Source organism: Epargyreus clarus, unplaced genomic scaffold (assembly GCF_041222505.1).
Source record: "Epargyreus clarus isolate Ecla_fem2 unplaced genomic scaffold, WU_Ecla_fem_2.2 ptg000001l, whole genome shotgun sequence".
Lineage (NCBI taxonomy): Eukaryota > Metazoa > Arthropoda > Insecta > Lepidoptera > Hesperiidae > Epargyreus > Epargyreus clarus.
The window spans coordinates 2,008,589-2,026,757 of NW_027332209.1; the positions used below are offsets into that span (position 1 = coordinate 2,008,589).

General features: G+C 34.4%; 1 protein-coding gene across 5 annotated transcripts in view; it reads left to right on the forward strand.

The window, feature by feature from the left end:
• The window catches only part of Con (leucine rich repeat protein connectin), a 292,778-nt gene that overhangs the window by 253,464 nt on the left and 21,145 nt on the right, over nt 1–18,169 (forward strand). For 4 of the 5 annotated variants that reach the window (XM_073074015.1, XM_073074008.1, XM_073074022.1 and 1 more), the window contains one exon: nt 2,235–2,256. The exons of the other annotated variant lie outside the window; for it this stretch is intronic. The gene's annotated coding sequence lies outside the window, so the exon portion shown is untranslated. The remainder of the gene's footprint in view (nt 1–2,234; nt 2,257–18,169) is intronic. 5 annotated transcript variants of the gene reach the window in all.

The following is an 18,169-nucleotide window of genomic DNA, read 5'->3' on the forward strand; positions in this document are numbered from 1 at the left end:
GTAATGTACATTGTAGTATATCGGTATCGTAACATATGAATTTTTTTTTTTTTTGTTAAACTTACAATATTTACAAGCCAACATTATGGTGTCCATTTTATCTGTCTGTTTAGTAAAAAATCACTTGGACGAATTATATCTTATCTTAAATTAAATAGACGTTACATATTATACCTGGTTACTATAGAATAATAATGTCTATTTCCTCATTCAAATTCGGTGCTTTAACCATATATGGCATTGTCCAGTTAAGAATTAATAATTAACGCGTTAAAAATATGCTCCACTAATATAAAATATATGTGAAATCTACGTCCATAGCCACCGAACCTTGAACCAAAAACACGTTATAATTAAAAGTCATAAATAAAAGCCTATCTTCTTATTTTAACCAAATTAAATGCAATATTGTTCAAACTCTCATAAAATAACCCAGTAACATAAAGTACTGACTCCGTCAATTGATACCCCGGGGGCCAAATCCAGCAAGTACCATAAAACATCATCTTTATTATAAGGTTTTAAGGTAATACGGGGTAAAGAACCCTAGATAGTTGTGTTCTAGATGTGACAACATTAGTTAATAACATTTTTTAATAAATTGAAATGTTTTTAATTTGGTTAAGGTTTTTAACGTATTAAATAACACATTCCTTTTTAAGATTTCGGTGTATATTAAATCTGATATAAAAATATTATTATTTTAAGTGCGTATAGAAGATAAATACATGTCATATCTTGTGGTAAATTAAAAAAAAAAACACCTTAAACTTACGCAAAACAGTACTGTTATTTTACGCTCATAGGTATATCAATCTATTATTCCTGTATGTACCTTCTTATCTAGATATTTCAAGTTTTATTCGATTGATCCAAATTTTTCCAAAAAAATAAAAGTTTACTTACATTAATGAGGAAATAGAAAATATAATTTAATTTACTAATAAATAAACATACGAAGGATATCATCTAGACCAGACTATATCTTTGTTCCATAATATTTTTTCAGTACTGTTTGCGTATCCCGCCGGCTCTTTTAGATACCCAGTTGTGGTCGAATTCCACTTCAAAAATATTATTGCGGATTAGGACTGAATGAAAAATTTAAGAGCACTCCCGTAATATTTTTAACCCTCCATTCAAAGGGGTGTTATAAGTCTGAAGCGTCTGGTTGCGAAAAATACTGCCAGAGGTTAGAATTTACTGTTATTGCCGAAAGTACATACTTTACTACTACCTAGATATTACGTAGCTAGTTAATGGTAGTAGTAACGTTACCTAGTAATAAAGTTAGAACTTTAGTAATGTAATGTCTTGAAAAATAAATAGAATTTTGAAGGAATGGAACTTAGAATGTGGTATAACCCTCTGAGGTACAACTCCGGCGGCATCATCGCCTATTTCTGCTTAATAATAGCAGTGTTAGACTCTGCTGTCTTCTGGATTTAATACTGTGGAGGGCGATACATACTTATCTGAGGCCTTCCAACTTACTCCTCAGTGTTAGCAACATATTTGTGGTCGATTTCAAATCATCATCAACCCATCACTGTCCCACTGCTGGGCACGGGTCTCCTCTCAGAATGAGAAGGATTAGGCCATAGTCCACCGCGCTGGCCAAGTGCGTATTGGTAGACTTCACAAACCTTTGAGTTTTTTTTTTTTTTTTTATAAATCTCTCAGGTATGCAGGTTTCCTCACGATGTTTTCCTTCACCGTTTTAAGCAAGTGATAATTAATTTCTAATACGCACATAAATTAGAAAATCAGAGGTGCGTGCCTGGGATTTGAACCTCGGACCCCTCGATCGAGAGGCCGCGTTTCTTAACCACTAGGCTATCACTGCTTATCCTGGTCGATTTCAAATAGCAATCTAAATTGATCTTGGCTTGATTACTGATGACCATGTGCGCCAGTAGCCACTTACCTTGCTTGTAGGTTTCCTCACGATGTTTTTAATTACCGTTATAGCAGGTTATAATTAATTTATAATATGCTCATATTTGTGAAAAATCAGGTGTGCGTCCCTGGGATTCGAACCCCGTTATTTCCGTGATAGTGTTTTATTTAAAGACAGCACCATAATTAAACTGTATCCCTGTATTCCATCTAAATGTCATTCATAGCTAGCAGTTAGCGTAGAATGGAAAAGCGAAACTTTAAAAATAAAAGAGCAAACGAAATGGAAATGTCCGTCAGTCTATCGTATCACTAACTTTAGCTTTCTGTTTCAGATCAGCGATCGAGTTGTTTTAGGTGAGTTTCAAAATCGACGTTTTATTAACCCTTTTTTTAATATTTTAAGAACTCTCATTTCCGCTGTAGCTTTAACATTTCTTTAGTCTATTTTTGTATACTTTGCAATTGTATTCGTATTTAAAGGATGTAAAGATTAAATATGAATATTTTACTAATACGAGTATACTAATAATACCCATTACTGTGCCACGGTAGGAGATGGGTCTCCTGTTAAAATAATATTTTCCTTCACCGTTTAAGCAAGTGGTTACGAATTTCTAATGTATAGGATTTTGCTACCTAAGCCTCCCTGCACTAAAACCGCTCGGTGGCTTTCCTCGGTGCTTTGAACTGTAGAACACCAGAATTTCCAAGGGAACTAACCGAATTCCTTTTAGCCCAGTGCATCGGGTTCAGTTCGAAGTCCCAGCCTTACTGCCCGCAATTCTGAAGCAGCCTTTTAGCCGCCTTCTTATGACTGATAGTGGGTACTGTAGGTCTATTCTGGTTCCGATTATAGTTGTATTAATGTTTCCAATAACATTAAGTGTACTAGGATCTATGTTATTTTTCAAAATATTTTAGACACAAGCGATGTCGCGAGCAGAGACCTAGTTATTTATAAAAAAGATAATTAGTTTCAAGAATACAAATTAGGAATGACTTTGAAGCTGTTTTTGTTTTAATTACGATTAAGCTTAATTTCCTTAGGGATGTCACCCAAGGACAATCATTATTTTTATCTTTAATTTATGAACGTCTTCTCTTTGTTATAAGAATTTTCTGTAAGTTACTAATTATCAACGGTGCGCTTATATTTTATTAAAATATTTATTTCAGTACTTTTATATAATAAATAAATAAATACTTTGAAATAATAAATATTTTGAAGGTGGTAGAACCCTTTGTGGTTCGACTCCGGCGGCACTACCGCCACACCTATTTCTACGTAATAACAGCAGTGTTAAGCGCTGCTGTGTTCCGTTTTGAAGGGTGTGGTAAGAGAGACATACTTTTCCGAGGCGTTCCAGCTTAGCGTTACCATTAAAACACAAAGTCCTCAGGGGTAGCGGCGCATCTGTAGGAATATCTAATTCTATCTGGTGTTGATTACAGATGTCCATGGGCGGCAGTAGCCACTTACCATCAGGTGGACTGCATGCTCTTCTGCTACCCCTATATTATATAAAAAATAATAATAATATAAGATAGGCAAACGAGAACCCTTTGTGGTTTGCCTAAGACATCGCTGCTTCACCCTGCAGTATTAGGCGCTGTTATGTTTTGACTATTTTAAGGGCGTAGTAAAAGAGACATGCTTGTCTAAGACGTTCCAACTTAGTCCTTAGGGGTAGCAAGGCAACTATGTTCAACCTCATGTAAGAAACTAATCTTATCTGGTATAAATTACAGATGTCCACGGACGACATAAGATGGACTGCATGCTCGTTATTTTAATATTAAAAAATATTGGCTCTTATTTTCTGTGTGTACATAATCTTTGACTAATAAACATGACCTCTAGTGTGTGGCTATAAGTTTAGACAACTTTCTTTCGTTATAAAAATAATAAAAGAAAACGCTAAGACAATAACAGCGATACTAAAACACCAAAGTTTCATGTCAGCGAGATCGTATAGATTATAAGTATATCAGTAAGTCGCGGCATAACCAATTGCTGAAGCAGCTCGGACTCCAGATTTGGAGCCCATCCAACCCGAAACTGCGCACTCGACTTTTTCGTCTCTTTATGACGACTTCGCCGATGGACAATTTACGCGAATAAATTTACTTATCATATTTTATCGCTCCCAAATACGTGAAGTCGAGTCCACTCATGTTTATTTATAAGGGCTCACCGACCTAAGCTGCGTTCGATAAATTTGATGGCTCGACGCAAATCGAGTTTGTGATTTGTAAGCGAGTTGCGACGTATACCTAATATATTGGTCGTGTTGGACGGTCTTGTCAAATTGTTGGTTCAAATTGATTTAGATAAATTAGATATTTTCAAACTAAGTACATAAAGTTTCTCAATAAGCCTACGGGGATGTTTAAAAAGTATTTGCTTACTAAATAGTCTCCATGAGTACTTAAAAAGAAAGTGGGATTGAGTTTTTTAGTTATGTATTTATTTTTAATATAAATATTACAATATTTTTAAAGCCATATGTGAGGTAAACATTTGACAAATAAAAGATGCTCGATTCTAATATATCTCCATACAGTTATTGTGATGACAAATTATACTACCAAGCTTTTTACCATAAAACAACATGACCTTTTTTAAGTTCAAATCAAGGCGTATATGATCGGATGTGGACAAGCTCTATGTAGGCTTTGTAAGTAATATCTTTGAACTACAGAAATATCATCAGGTTGACTGCACAATATCTAAAAATAACCATTAAAACACAAAGTCCCATAACTATGAAAGTAAAATTTTAGATTCTATTCTATACACCGTAACAGAATCGAAATAACGGTAGCGATACAAATCGTTGGCTTGCAACGACCTATCGGCAAAGTGCACTTACATCTCGGCCTCTACAGGCCAATGTCTTTACGATATGGTTATATTATGACCTACACTCGCAATGAGATCGCGATTTCTGTACTTTCTATACTTTTTTGTTCACGAGGGAACCCTTCAAAACATACCCGACTCTGTAGGGAGCGACTTCGGGTTATGGGGCATATTTACCCCGGTTAGTAGTCTTCAGCGCTTGGTAGAGAAATTCGGGGTCTCCGACGGTACACAACCTAAGTCCTACAGATGCGACCCCTATTGGGCTATGCCCTAAGGGTAGCAATTTACGCCTCGCGCACATCTGGTATTTACGACGGTTTGCGACCTTCCCGGATCCATCTCGGGGTTGCTTGCTTGGGGATGGTTCGAACACTCATTCCTGCTGCCCGCAACCTCGGAAGCCCCCCTTTAGTGCCTCTTACGACAGGCAGAGGATACCGCAACCCTATTTTAGTCCTGGGCTTAGAGGGATCTTCTATACCTATCTTTGTTATTGTACGGTAGTATCCTAACATGAAGGCAGTGATAACCGCGTTGGTTGAAATTCGTCCACTCTCTCTGGATACATATTAATTAGAAATTAATCATCACTTGTTCTAATAGCAATTGAAAACATTGTAAGTAAACTTACATGATGTTATGTAAAGAGACTAAAATTTGTGAAACCCTTTTTAATGACTGGCTAGGTATGAGTTTGTCCCCACAATTGGACGACCACGAGTATAACTGTGTCAGTTATACGGCTATCCAATGATCCGCAACCAACGGGTTCCGTGCCATTCGGAGCATGGAAACACGAAAATCAAACCAGTAGTGGTCACGAATCCAGCTCCCAAACGTTATCCTTTTGTACCTCTCCGACTAGTAAAGAATTATAGTCAGCCTTACGTTCTGTTTTTATCCCAAGGCATATCTATCTATAATCATAATCTGCAATTACCCTTATATTGAGTGTGTAGTGGATATTTCTAGTGTAAATATATTATGAAAAATGCAGTAAAGGTTGCCAACAATACGGTCGACCAATAACCATTAAATCATCTGTTACTAGCGCCAGTGAAAGATATAAATACAATTGATTTCTATACAGATACTTTTGTTTCGATATTCTTTCATCTTTGTATGTAAATATGAGGAAAATGAAGCACTATTGCTGTACTCGTACATGAGTTCAACACAAATAATAAAGGAAATAATTTGAGCAACTATTCGAATTAGTAGTCTATCATCATTTCTCTCTTCGATATTTGCAACATCTGAAGATTAAATTGATATGTCTCATGTTAATGTATTTTACTAGACATTTCTTGACATGGCAACGGAGTTAGCAACGTATCTATGGCCGATCGAAGGTAGGACTCTAATCTTATCTGGGATTTATTACAGACGTCGATGAATGGAAGTTACCTCTTATCATCTGGTGGACTGCATGTGTATTTGATACTTTTATATTATTCACATAAAGTCCTCTAGCGTTTCAGGAGACAATTTTTCAAAAATCCTTTCATAGTACTCATTTAGGTAACTTCCGCATGCTTTTTGAGTATTTTACGCTGTAGTTTTCTGTTAGTCACTTTCATTAACGGCCATGACATAAGCCTTAGTACATTTTCCATTAAAAACTCTAGAGTTTTTCATTTTCTCAACAACTTTCTCTTTTTAGAGTACGCTCCACACACCAAAATTTCCCGTCTTAACTACTTAAAGACCTGGTACGTCAGGGCATCGCCAAGTCTATATTCAGTGGCACGTAACACTTGGTACTTGGCGATCGGCCAATAGATTCTTGCTAAGATCGTACAGTTTGAACAGCGCTGGAGTGGCGAGAAAAAGTGGGTAAGACATGAAATGAGCGATTGGGGCTTATGTGATGATGACATAATTTCAGTCGAGAGCTGTTTAGAGTTGAAGGACTAACGATGGAATTTCTGAGGGCTCTTAAGTTGATAGCGGCGTGGTTAGTCTTTTTTACTCTTAGTGTAGTTGCAACCATATCACCAAGGGGATCATACCATATTTTACTCATAACATGTAATCTGTCCAGTACCTTCTTAAGCACAATATTTATACCAAAACCCAGCAATACATAATACTACTATTATTAGCTTAAAAATGTTGTGACAGTTGTACCACTTGGAGCACTATTGCTTAATCTTATCTATATTTAAGTATATACATACATGTAATTTTACATATACAGGCATGTCACAACCACAACTAAGTAAAGTTGAAACAATCTTGCAAATACGAGCCATTTAAGTAGTGGCAGGAAATTACTACCACGATACGGTGTCGAGCACACCACGAACATTGAACTTGGCTTACAGTCAATATGAGACACTCAATATTAGGCTGTGAATGTTTATTGTTTCCTGTTTTCAGTCTAAACTTTAAATGGGCACTTTTACGACTATAAGTGCATATGAGTATAACACCAACTATACTAGCAGATACAAAAATAAATATAGTTCAAAAAACTAAAATCAACTAAAAAGTAATAATTTTCAAATAATTTTCAATCTAAGAATAAATTAAGGAACAGTAAATAGTATAATTGTGAAAAAAGCGTGGGTGCTCCATTTACCAGGTTCGAAAAGCGCCCCACACTTTTTCCACACACATACAACCCAAGCTAATGAAAGCGTAGTAAAAATTAGGTCACTTCTATTTTTATTGTATATTTTGTTTTGTATTTTGATTTTTGATATTGCTAAGAAAATCTTGTGTTATTTAAAAATGCGATATGCACGTTTTGAATGGTTAATTGAGACTTCCACAATTTAGACGAATGCATAGACATTTTATATGTGAAGTAACTTGTCTTATTGTTTACCATTAGAATATTAACCCCTATTTATTTATGATCTCATAAATTATAGAATTACGATGCATAAAGCATTATTCAAATTCACCAAAAGATAATTTTTTTAAAGTAGTCTTTGTTTGAGCTTAAAATAAAAAGGGTAGATTTATAAGTTTATTGTATATTTACTAGCAAAACTCATTAAAAAAGATATAGCACAGATATTTTTCATTCATACAAAGTTGTTCAGTTAAAGAGCGTCTAACTTTAGCAAGCCGGGCGCGAAAAGCTTAGATGTAAAGTTTAGAATAAAAGCCTAGTCAATAAGCACCCTTTGTGAAACTTTCGAAACTTCCAGTCCATTCTCGGTTAAAATGTGCTTGGTATAATTAAAAAAACACCGAAGTGCCACTTTTTTCGTGTCGAAGGCGTTCCTACAAAAGCTTTAGTTGAAGTTTTTCTTTTTTCATACTTTTTATTTCATATTTTAACGTCGTTTAGTTCGTGTCGCTACCAAACGGCTATTTTCTTTGATAAGGGACCCTATATTTTGCTTGCGTTTTTCTAGAACTACGGTAATTTGCTTAGTAAGGCGCAGTTTAAGTAATTTAAAGTTTGAAAAATTATTTTACGCTAATAAGCAGTTATTGCTACAGCATTAGTATGTTGCGCCGCGATATTTAAGCTTAAATTGTAGCCTAAGATTTTTGATAAATAGATTTATTTATGATGCTTAAGAAGAAAACAATTTACATTTGATGGTAAAGGATTAGTACTTTTGTAGACTAACTTACAATCCACTAAATGTGTATGTCTTATCTATCCCCTCAAACAAGAATACAATTGTTATGATAAAGTGAACATAAGATTGGCTGTGGTGCTGCAGCAAAAACTATTTCGAGTTCTAAGTTCTTCATTTTTTTATATAGAGATACCGGTTGCCTATGAAAATATGACTAAGTTTTTTTTAATAAATTCTACCGTACATATATACATAAAGGGAATAAACATTAAAACAGGGCAGTAGTAAAGAAGGCACGGGTGAAAGTTCCTTCAAATAAAATAAAACCCCCGTTCACGAGTACCGAAATACCGAGTTTCATAGATGGATTTTCGAGTCTCAAACAACAATTAGCGGGCGTTCAAACTGTTTACACTTTGAGGGTTTTATTATTGTGAAGGCATTATCTTCGAAGTTTCGCTTCGAGTTAGTGTTTTCCATTATACGTTCCGAGCATCGAAATTCCTTTAATGAGTCGAAATTCGGACATAATGCCCTCAAAACCGAACTTCAAAAAACATTCTTACTCTCTTTCACTTAAGCTTCCTTTTGCGTAGCTATGAACAGTGTTGCTTGAATGGAAAATTATACGAAATACAAACATAATAAAATGTCGTGATACGCTTTTAATGAAATTTTTGGACGCCGCCAAAGGCCTCTAAGTGGGAATAGATTTAGCATATTTTACCAATTTTCTTGGTAAAATACATAGTTCGCAGTAGTTTTGTAAGACATGGAACCCTTTGACATTTTTATACCTTGCTTTTCTTTTCCCAATATTTAATACAATTTTTCAGTGAGATATTTTTTATTATCTATTATTTTTAATGAAAATGAAGTCGCAAACGAGAATACAATTTATCTGCAATCTACCATAAATAGACCTGGAGCCCCTACCCTTAAAGACAAAGGAAGATAACACACGAGGAACAGTTTGCGTAGCTGATGGTCGCTAGCGGACTTGGTGGTCGGTAGTGGCAGTTGATGACCATGGTTGATCGTCGCCTAGGTAGACAACAAATGTCGGCAGCACTCATTGACGGTCGCTGGCGACAGGACGCAACAGTTGGCGATCATCAGCGACGGTTATCAATATGGTCTATTGCTCGTGTATTAGCTCCCTTAGATGCAACTTTCATATAGCGGCAGGGATGTGGTAAGGGAGAGAAACTTCTATCAAGCCATATATTATCTATCAAGTACTCATATCTAGATATATCAATATCAAGACGTATATACACGCCTTGATATTTCAATTTTTTTAGGATATTAAGAAAGGCAATTTAAAATTATCCCTTCATCCAATTTCGGAATAAATGAATGTTGAGTCAAAACTCTACAGAAATCAAAATAATAAAAAAATATTTCATGCACAAAAAGCAAGAATTTATATATATAAATAGTTGCATTTAACAACCCATTGTACTCGTATTTGTGATACAAGGTTTACGTAGTGGTTCTGGAAATTAACTAAGACACTGGAATTAAACTATTCTAAGCCTTTGTAGGCACTGTGGGAGCCGCAAAGCGTGTGTAGTGCACTGAAGTTTGTACTGTGGATAATGTTTAGTGTAACGAGATGCAGCTTAAACCTTCAACCATCAAGGACTCAAAATACAAAGGTGGAACTTAGGAAACTCGTTATAGAACGGCACGAGACTTAACCACGATGTTCCCATTTACAATCTGTTTTTGACGTGCGAGTCGAATAAATCATTGGGAATCGACGATATCCCGTATGTCGACTCCACTACGTCAAACCAATCCTAGCCGATTGATGATATGTCTATAGAAGCCAAAACTAGGCATTTTTGCGTGCTTTTAATTTTTACGCGACAGAAGGCGGCAATTTTTTTTTTTCGTTTGTAAATTTCGATTTTGTTTGAAAGTCGCTCGTGTGTTTGCTACATCATTTTTTTGGGTAAGGATGGAATCGTCCGCGGTCTATCCGTCTGTCACAGGGCTCTATCTCCTTAACCGAAATAGATATTATACACTTTTTTTTTCCCCAGAATATGTGTAATGATGACCACTATAACAACAAACACTAAAATAAAAAAAATTGAAAACAAATGGAGGGCGTCATACGCCATTTTTTGGACTATTTCGCTGTACCTTGAACTTTGAACTGTAATAGGTATACAATCCAAATGTTTACTAGCATTTTATTATAGATGTCATAGCAGATCGTAGCATAATTTTAATATAATATTAAAAATGAAAAATATATGATTACTTGGTGGTTAAAAATTTGGATTCCATCGTTTGCTTTTCTACTCGCACTTAGCCAACATTTTAACACTGCAAAAGCTACAATGTTGCAAACAGTTCATATACAGCTGGTATCTCATATACTCATTATATATGTACGTACCTAAAACTATTCGGTCGTGTGCCTCACCACGATCGTAAACTTACTGCTCCCGAGGGGCGCGGCTCAAGTTTGTTCGTACCCAGACATTTTTCTACCGTGTTTAGTTTCAGTCGTTTATGACTGATACTATTGAATATAAAATAAGTATATTCGGTAGTAGTAGTAAAATTAAATATAATATATTTGGTTGTGTGCTTTAAAATCCTTTTAATTTTGTTTTATAAGCCTCTTGCTGATAGGCTATTGGTATGAGTTTTGAGTTCTCGTACGTTGGGTCCAGGGGTTAAATTTGTGATTTTTCAAAGTTACATGTACGTTATACGTTTATCCGAATGAATATAGTAATACATTCTTAAAGTAGTAGTATGCTTTGTATTTCAACTTTGGAAGGCGCCATCCGTTTTTGTCTCATAACAGCAGAGTGTTAAGCGCAGTTTGGTTTGCTTTGTGGCTTGAAACTTGTGCGATCAATAGATATTCTTACACAAAGCATTACAACTTAGAGTTAACTCTGTATCTATGGTCTACCACAGTAGGATTTTAATTGCATTTATATTAGGGTTGATTACAGATGTCCATCAGTATTACATTTTGACGACCCGCGTGGCGGAGCGGTCACCATGCCGGTCTGACGCGCAAAGGGTCCCGGGTTCGATCCCCGGCCAGACAGATATCTGAATGATGAATTTAGATTTCTGTTTCTGGGTCTGGGTGTTTGTGTATTTGTCTTTGTGTGTGTTCATGGCACCCACGACACAGGGAATCCTAGTGTGGGGCTGTGAGTGTAGAAAGCGTTTATTATTTTTTTATTATACTACTTGCTTTTACTTTTAGGTGCATTCCCGTTTGCTACCATAATGTCATAAAAATGATATGGTCCGCTTAAAGTAGTAAATAGTAGTAAATAAATTAAAAGCAAAAGTTACGTTTTCATACTTTTATACCAAAACTTAAAACGCAAAGAACTTTCTCCAATACCCGTTCGTATTCATCAGTTTCTTTATTCGCAACCACTTCCAGGAACCGTATCCTTTATTTATAACCAGTAAATCATCTGGGAGAAATTCAATCAGACCCCAAGGTGGCTGGAGCGATCAGCTTTGATCGTTGAATTTATACTTGGTTTATTTCCAGCTGAGCTTTTCGAAATAGATCAATAGAATGAATTTGTGTCAAAAGTTATATGTGATCAGGAAATAATAACGTGTAATGGAATTATGGTTGAATTTTCTTAAATAATGCTAATAAAAATCCTATATTATCGTAATTTAACGAAAATCCAGGTTTGAATCTTAACCACGGCAGATTTTATGATGTCATTCAAACAAAACTCATTGTATTAGGGACAATATTATTTCGATGCTTCGGTGGATTTATTTTTTTATAATAAGGGAGTAGCAGACGAGCATACAGTCCACTCGATTAAAAATAATGTTATCAAAATCTTAATTTAATTTAATTTTCAAAATGGAAATGCAGTTTTTATGATGTCACTCAAAATCAATTGTATTATAGATATAATTTTATTTCGATGTTTCGGAGGACACATTAAAGTGTCAGTCAAAACTCTTATTATTGGATAATTGTTTAAATCTTCAAAATCCTCACCGTGAAGTGGTTGTGAGACCGATTGATATCCACGTCCCTATTTTGATCTGCGGTCAGTCAGATATCTAAATATTAATTTTAAATCTCTGCTCTGAGTCTTGATTCATGTGTATTCTTGACCTTCGACAGAATGATTTCCAATATGAGTGTAAAGACTTGTTATTTTTCTTATGAATTTCAACTTTATAGAGGTCGCAAAGCTAATAACCCACGTCTATAACTCAGAAATGAAAATGGGGATTATTTTAAATTCCCCAATCGTAAATCATATAGCGTTGTGTTCAAAGCCTCTTCTGGCAAGCCTGACCGCCTTCAGTGCCAAGTTGACAGTGCTGCGTCTATGTGATTATGCTTTAAAATCCATCAAAAATTATTAGTTGACAGCGGCTTTGTATAGGAGATGCTTTGTAGTGTCATTAAAAAGATATCAATATAAATCATGGTGTTTAAGTATTTAAAAAAATATAGGGTCATCGCATTCCTTCTAATCATAATTATGTACAGTCAGCTCCAGTAGATGAAGAGATCAAGATTTCAAAAATACCTACAACTAAATATCATTAGCATCAAAATTAGATTATCTCTAAAACGTTAACTACAGTATTATTCTATAGTATTAAAGAATAAAATAATTAAAAAAAATAATGCATTGAAAGGATTCAAAAATCCAACCTAGTTTTAAAAATACCTTGAGGATTATCTTATATATAAAATTCTCGTGTTACAATGTTAGTTACCGTACTCCTCCGAAACGGCTTTACCGATTTTTACTAAATTTCATATTCATATTCAGTAGGTCCCAGACCTAACTAAATCGGCTACTATCTATTTTTCATACCCCTAAGTGATAAGGGTTGTTCACCCTTAACATTTTTTTATTTATATGGCAACACAACGTTTGCCGGGTCAGCTAGTATTAAATATAATTGAAATAAAATAAGAGTAATCATTGGATACAACAGTCGGCCATGCTGTCTGATGTCAAATCTTACACGCATCACTTTATCCCTTGAAAATTTTATGCAATTTTGATGAGTGACGTCTCTGCGGACGTCATGACAGCTACGATCGTTTTAACGCTTAATTTAAAAATAGTTTAAAAAAAGGCTTTTGTTTGCCTCAAAACGTAATTAATTGCCGACAAAATATGATTTTTGGAATCAGTAGACCTTATAGAAATTACCTACATTATAGAAAAGGATTTCAAAATCTGTCATCGTACTCATTTCAATAATCCCACACGAACACGTAACACTTAACGCTAGGCTCAGGAGTGGGAAAAAATTTGACGTGAACAAATTTCCCCCACATCCATCATGGTAGCGAAGAAACTGCGCCTTAGTCCGTGTCGTAACAAGCAGTAAATCATCGGAAACAGGAATTCAATCGAGGCGTGAGGGAAAATTTATGCGTATTTTAGCTACAATTCTTATGGGATTCTGCATATGAGAGGTTAGGCCTGGGAGCGTGCTATAAAAAATTGATTTTCGAATCTCAAGTATGCGCCTGAATGGCACATATGTATACAATTATAATGAAATTTTTTATTAAATAAAAATAGCACATGTGTTTGGAGTCATACGTAATGTTAGCCAAAAATGCTTAGCGTAATTAAACTAAGTTGGAATGCCTCGTGAAATTGTGTCTTTTCGCCCTACAAACCAGAACACAACAGTGCTTTATAATGCTGAGGAAAAAGTGAAAAAAAAAAACGTAGTTGCTATTATTTACTTACACATTATAATATTTCAGGAACCGCTCGTCGAAAATGGCGGATTTTATTAACTGAAATAAAACGCTACTAATTTATTACATACATTTCGATAAACATACAGAATAAGCCTACTCAACGAACGTACCTAACCGTCTTCAATTTTATGTTGTAACCTTTTAGGGACCGTATGATGTTACGTATGTATGATTGCCATAAAACCTACACTAGAGGGCATCTGTGTCCGCACGGACATGGGGCTGGCAGAGCGGATGCCGCCCGGTGCCAAATATTGCTTGTCCACACTGAGCGTTTTAAACGCAACGTTTTTTTTAACGAAAACGCTCATATAGTTTTTTACAACTGCCAGTGGATACTTGTAAGTGATCCTAATTATGATACGATCTGGCAAAATATCGGCTACAGTATCTTTGTTCCATAAAGAACTAAGATGGAAAGTCTCATTAATTTATCATTATTAAAATTAAAGTTAAAATATTTTTAAATCAATTGAGTAAAAAATACACTATATTTTCAAAATATAGCCTTATGTGATATACTACCCTATCCTTAGGGAGCAGCGAAAGAATTATTTGTTTTCCTGTAATTAATATCCTCTTGGGAATTAATTACACATGCTACACGCGAGTTACGATTTAATATAAATTATTGTGTAATTGTGACACAGAATATAAGCTCATTTTGAAAAATATTCAATAAAGTAAATAGATAAACAGGTACCATAGTTACTTAACTATGCAGACATTTAAAATAACGTTACGTTATGATAAAATTATAATAAAACAAAGAACAGTTTTTTTTATGAACGGAGGAAATATCAGATTAAACCGCTTTTAAAAGTTAGTCCTTATTAATCTGATGTTTGATTGACTAACCAACACTAGTTAGTAACTCAAATTAAATTTAAAAATTCCTGCAACACTTCCAGTGACCACCAGTGGCAAAAGCAGTTGTTAATTAAAACTGGAGTAGAGTATATAAAATTAAAGCTTACAGCAATTATCGTTAATAGTAAAAAACTATGCAAACGCTCAGTGTGTAACGGCCAAAGCGCAAAATGTAGTAACTGACCGAGTGGTGTTCTTAGAGCCGAAACGCACAATGCGTTAAGCGTTAACGGCAACGGAGGGTATGGTACATTTTCAACTATTTAAAATACGTAAAATGAATTAAGTGTGTAATTATTGTGGATTTTTATTCTTCATAGTTGAACTAAAACGACATAATCGTCACAGCTCTTTCTTAATTATAACAACAGCTCCATAAAAATCCAGTGGCAAAAACGGTTATTATCAAAAAAGGGGCTGAAAAACTATGCTTTAGCACTTCAGTGCTGCATTAAAAGCAAGTACCGTTAATATCAAAAACTATGTAAACGCTCAGTGTGTAACGGCCAAAGCGCAAAATGTAGTAACTGAGCGAGTTGTGTTCTGTGAACCGAAACGTTCAATGCATTAAACGTGAAAGGCAATGACGGAACGGTACGTTCATTTTGAGCTATTAAAAAACGACATGTAAAAGGAGTCAATTATTTATAATCGTGGTTAAAATTTTATATCCCAACTGTACGATATATTTGTTACATCTTTGTCATACTTATATCAGCGATATAAAACAGAAGAGCAGTATGCAATAGTTGCTAAATTTCACGCAATAAAAATCTAGTGGCGCAAGCGATTATTACTAAAGAAATAACTGAAAAACTGCTGCATTAAAAGCAGCTACCGTTAATATCAAAAACTATGTAAACGCTCAGTGTGTAATGGCCAAAGCGCAAAATGTAGTAACTGAGCGAGTTGTGTTCTGTGAGCCGAAACGCTCAATGCGTTAAACGTTAAAGGCAACGGCGGGAACGGTACGTTTTGAGCTATTTGTTTTATTTCTGCGATCAAAATTCAGGTCCACGGTGCACCTGAAAATTGAGCTTACAAAGTGCTTGGGAAATGTGGCAGTGGTACATTTAGATACAAAATTATGTACAATATGTTGATGTATTGAACTTTAATTTGTTTGATTCATATTTATTATTTTATTAAGAATATGATAACATTAGCAGCAATTGTACATTTTGTACAACGAAACAGTAATAAACCTTGATTGTATTTTATTATAATAATTTCATTTTAATTACCTACCTATTTATCAGTTTTTTATTATCACTTCCTTTTCGTGCCATTGTTTGATTGTCTATTACAAAGAATACCTTACTCAAATCAACAACAATAACTTAAATAATATTTCACTCAATTCGTATAATCGATTACTTACACTGTAAAATTGTAAATTAATTGCATCAACTCTTACACTTATTTCCACCTTATAAAGGTAGTGAAAACTGTTTTGTATGATGGTTTAAAAGTCTAACAGGTTTTCTAATTTAGTTCTATGGAGTAATAATATAATTATCAGTAAACATCGCGGTAAGAAATCTATTCTACATAAGGTCAATTATATTTAACAACAAAAGTAATAATATATTGTCATTTTGACCAAATTAATATATTTAATTAATAATTTTAGGACTTTCTTATTATAATGTAATAAGATTTTAATCATAATATTAATAATTAGCTTTTTTTAAAATAATAATAATAATGTGCCTATGTAATAATTATAACGAATTTTTGTGAAAAAAAATATGCAAGCTGTGTTCACCTGTAATTGCAAGAACACGATTGAACAACAAATTATATGTTAGAAATTAAGGACCGATGGTGTATCTTGTGTTGGTGAACCTTAAAATAAATAAATAAGTGTTCATCATCGCTTACTTTCAGACTTTCATTTTGCTGTATTGCCAATTTAGTTTTATTACAGTACTTTCGTAGTGAGGTTGTAATATACTGATCCATTCATCATCATCATCTAGTCATTTTAGAATGCTAATAGACCGCACTCAAAACGTGTAAAACTAGCAGCGTGTAATCTGTAGTAGCGCGTACACTAAATATCTAAATAACCCTCAAAGCAAATTAATCGCAATTAGCTTAATGCATCAAAATTGTAATTTCTGTGCGGTTTCCCAACTGCGATGGTTTCAATTGCTGTAATAGATATTTGAAAATGTATCATCAAATTGATTATCTTCCATTGCTGAGCTAGAGTCTATTCGCAGAATAATTTTTTGATTTGCTGGCCAGGTGCCGTTAGGTAGACTTCACTTTTCACCTTTAAAAATTAATTGAGAATTTGAATTGATGGATACTCGTATAACCTTATCGTACAACTATAATCGGTCGTTTACATTTTATATCGAGTTGTGGAAGGTTAGATAACATTATAAAAGACCTGTATTAGGATGACAGCGTCACTTAACGATTAACCGTCGTAGAATCAACTTGCCCTGAAGATGCGTCGTTTTGGAGCGAAGTACGTGTATGTATGGTAGTGTATTTTTTTATTTATTGCTTCTGCACGCATCCTTTGGAAAGAAGGGGGTTTACATACTGCATGGTTTAAAATATATACCATCATACATTGTTAGTGAATTGTTGCGAAGTAGTTTTAATCATAATTTACTCATAATAATATATTCCACATTACCGCAAAGTAATGCCTGAAAATAAGTATATCTTCAAATAGCACTTAATTAAAATAATATAGACAAAGTTACTGCCGTCATATATCTATAAAAATTACATCGTGATGGCGTTGGCACCAGTTCGGCGCCCCGATGCCAAAGTGTGGTAACTTAAAAAATACATATAAAACATTTCGTTTCACGCTCTACATATTCTCACGTTGCGAGCCTAATTTGCAGTTTGGCAGTGTTTTAATGAGATCTACGTGTGTTTATAAAAAGTATAAAATGTGAATAAATTAGCTTTAGGAATATAATGAGTGCTTACCCTCGAGTATTATTTTAGTTTTTGTACCGAGGCTTTGTGTTACAACTCAATTATGGTTGTTGACGTTATGGAATTGTTTTCAGCTTTTACTTTTGTGTAAAAAATGAGACTAGATCAAAACTTGATGTAAACATTTTTTCCTGAAGTTCAAACTCGGAATTTTGGGTGTTTGTACCGCTCTGTTAAATTAAGATTTAATTTATATTTATTTTTTGTTGTAGTTTAAAGTCTCCGTAGCTAACGTAGTAACGTAGT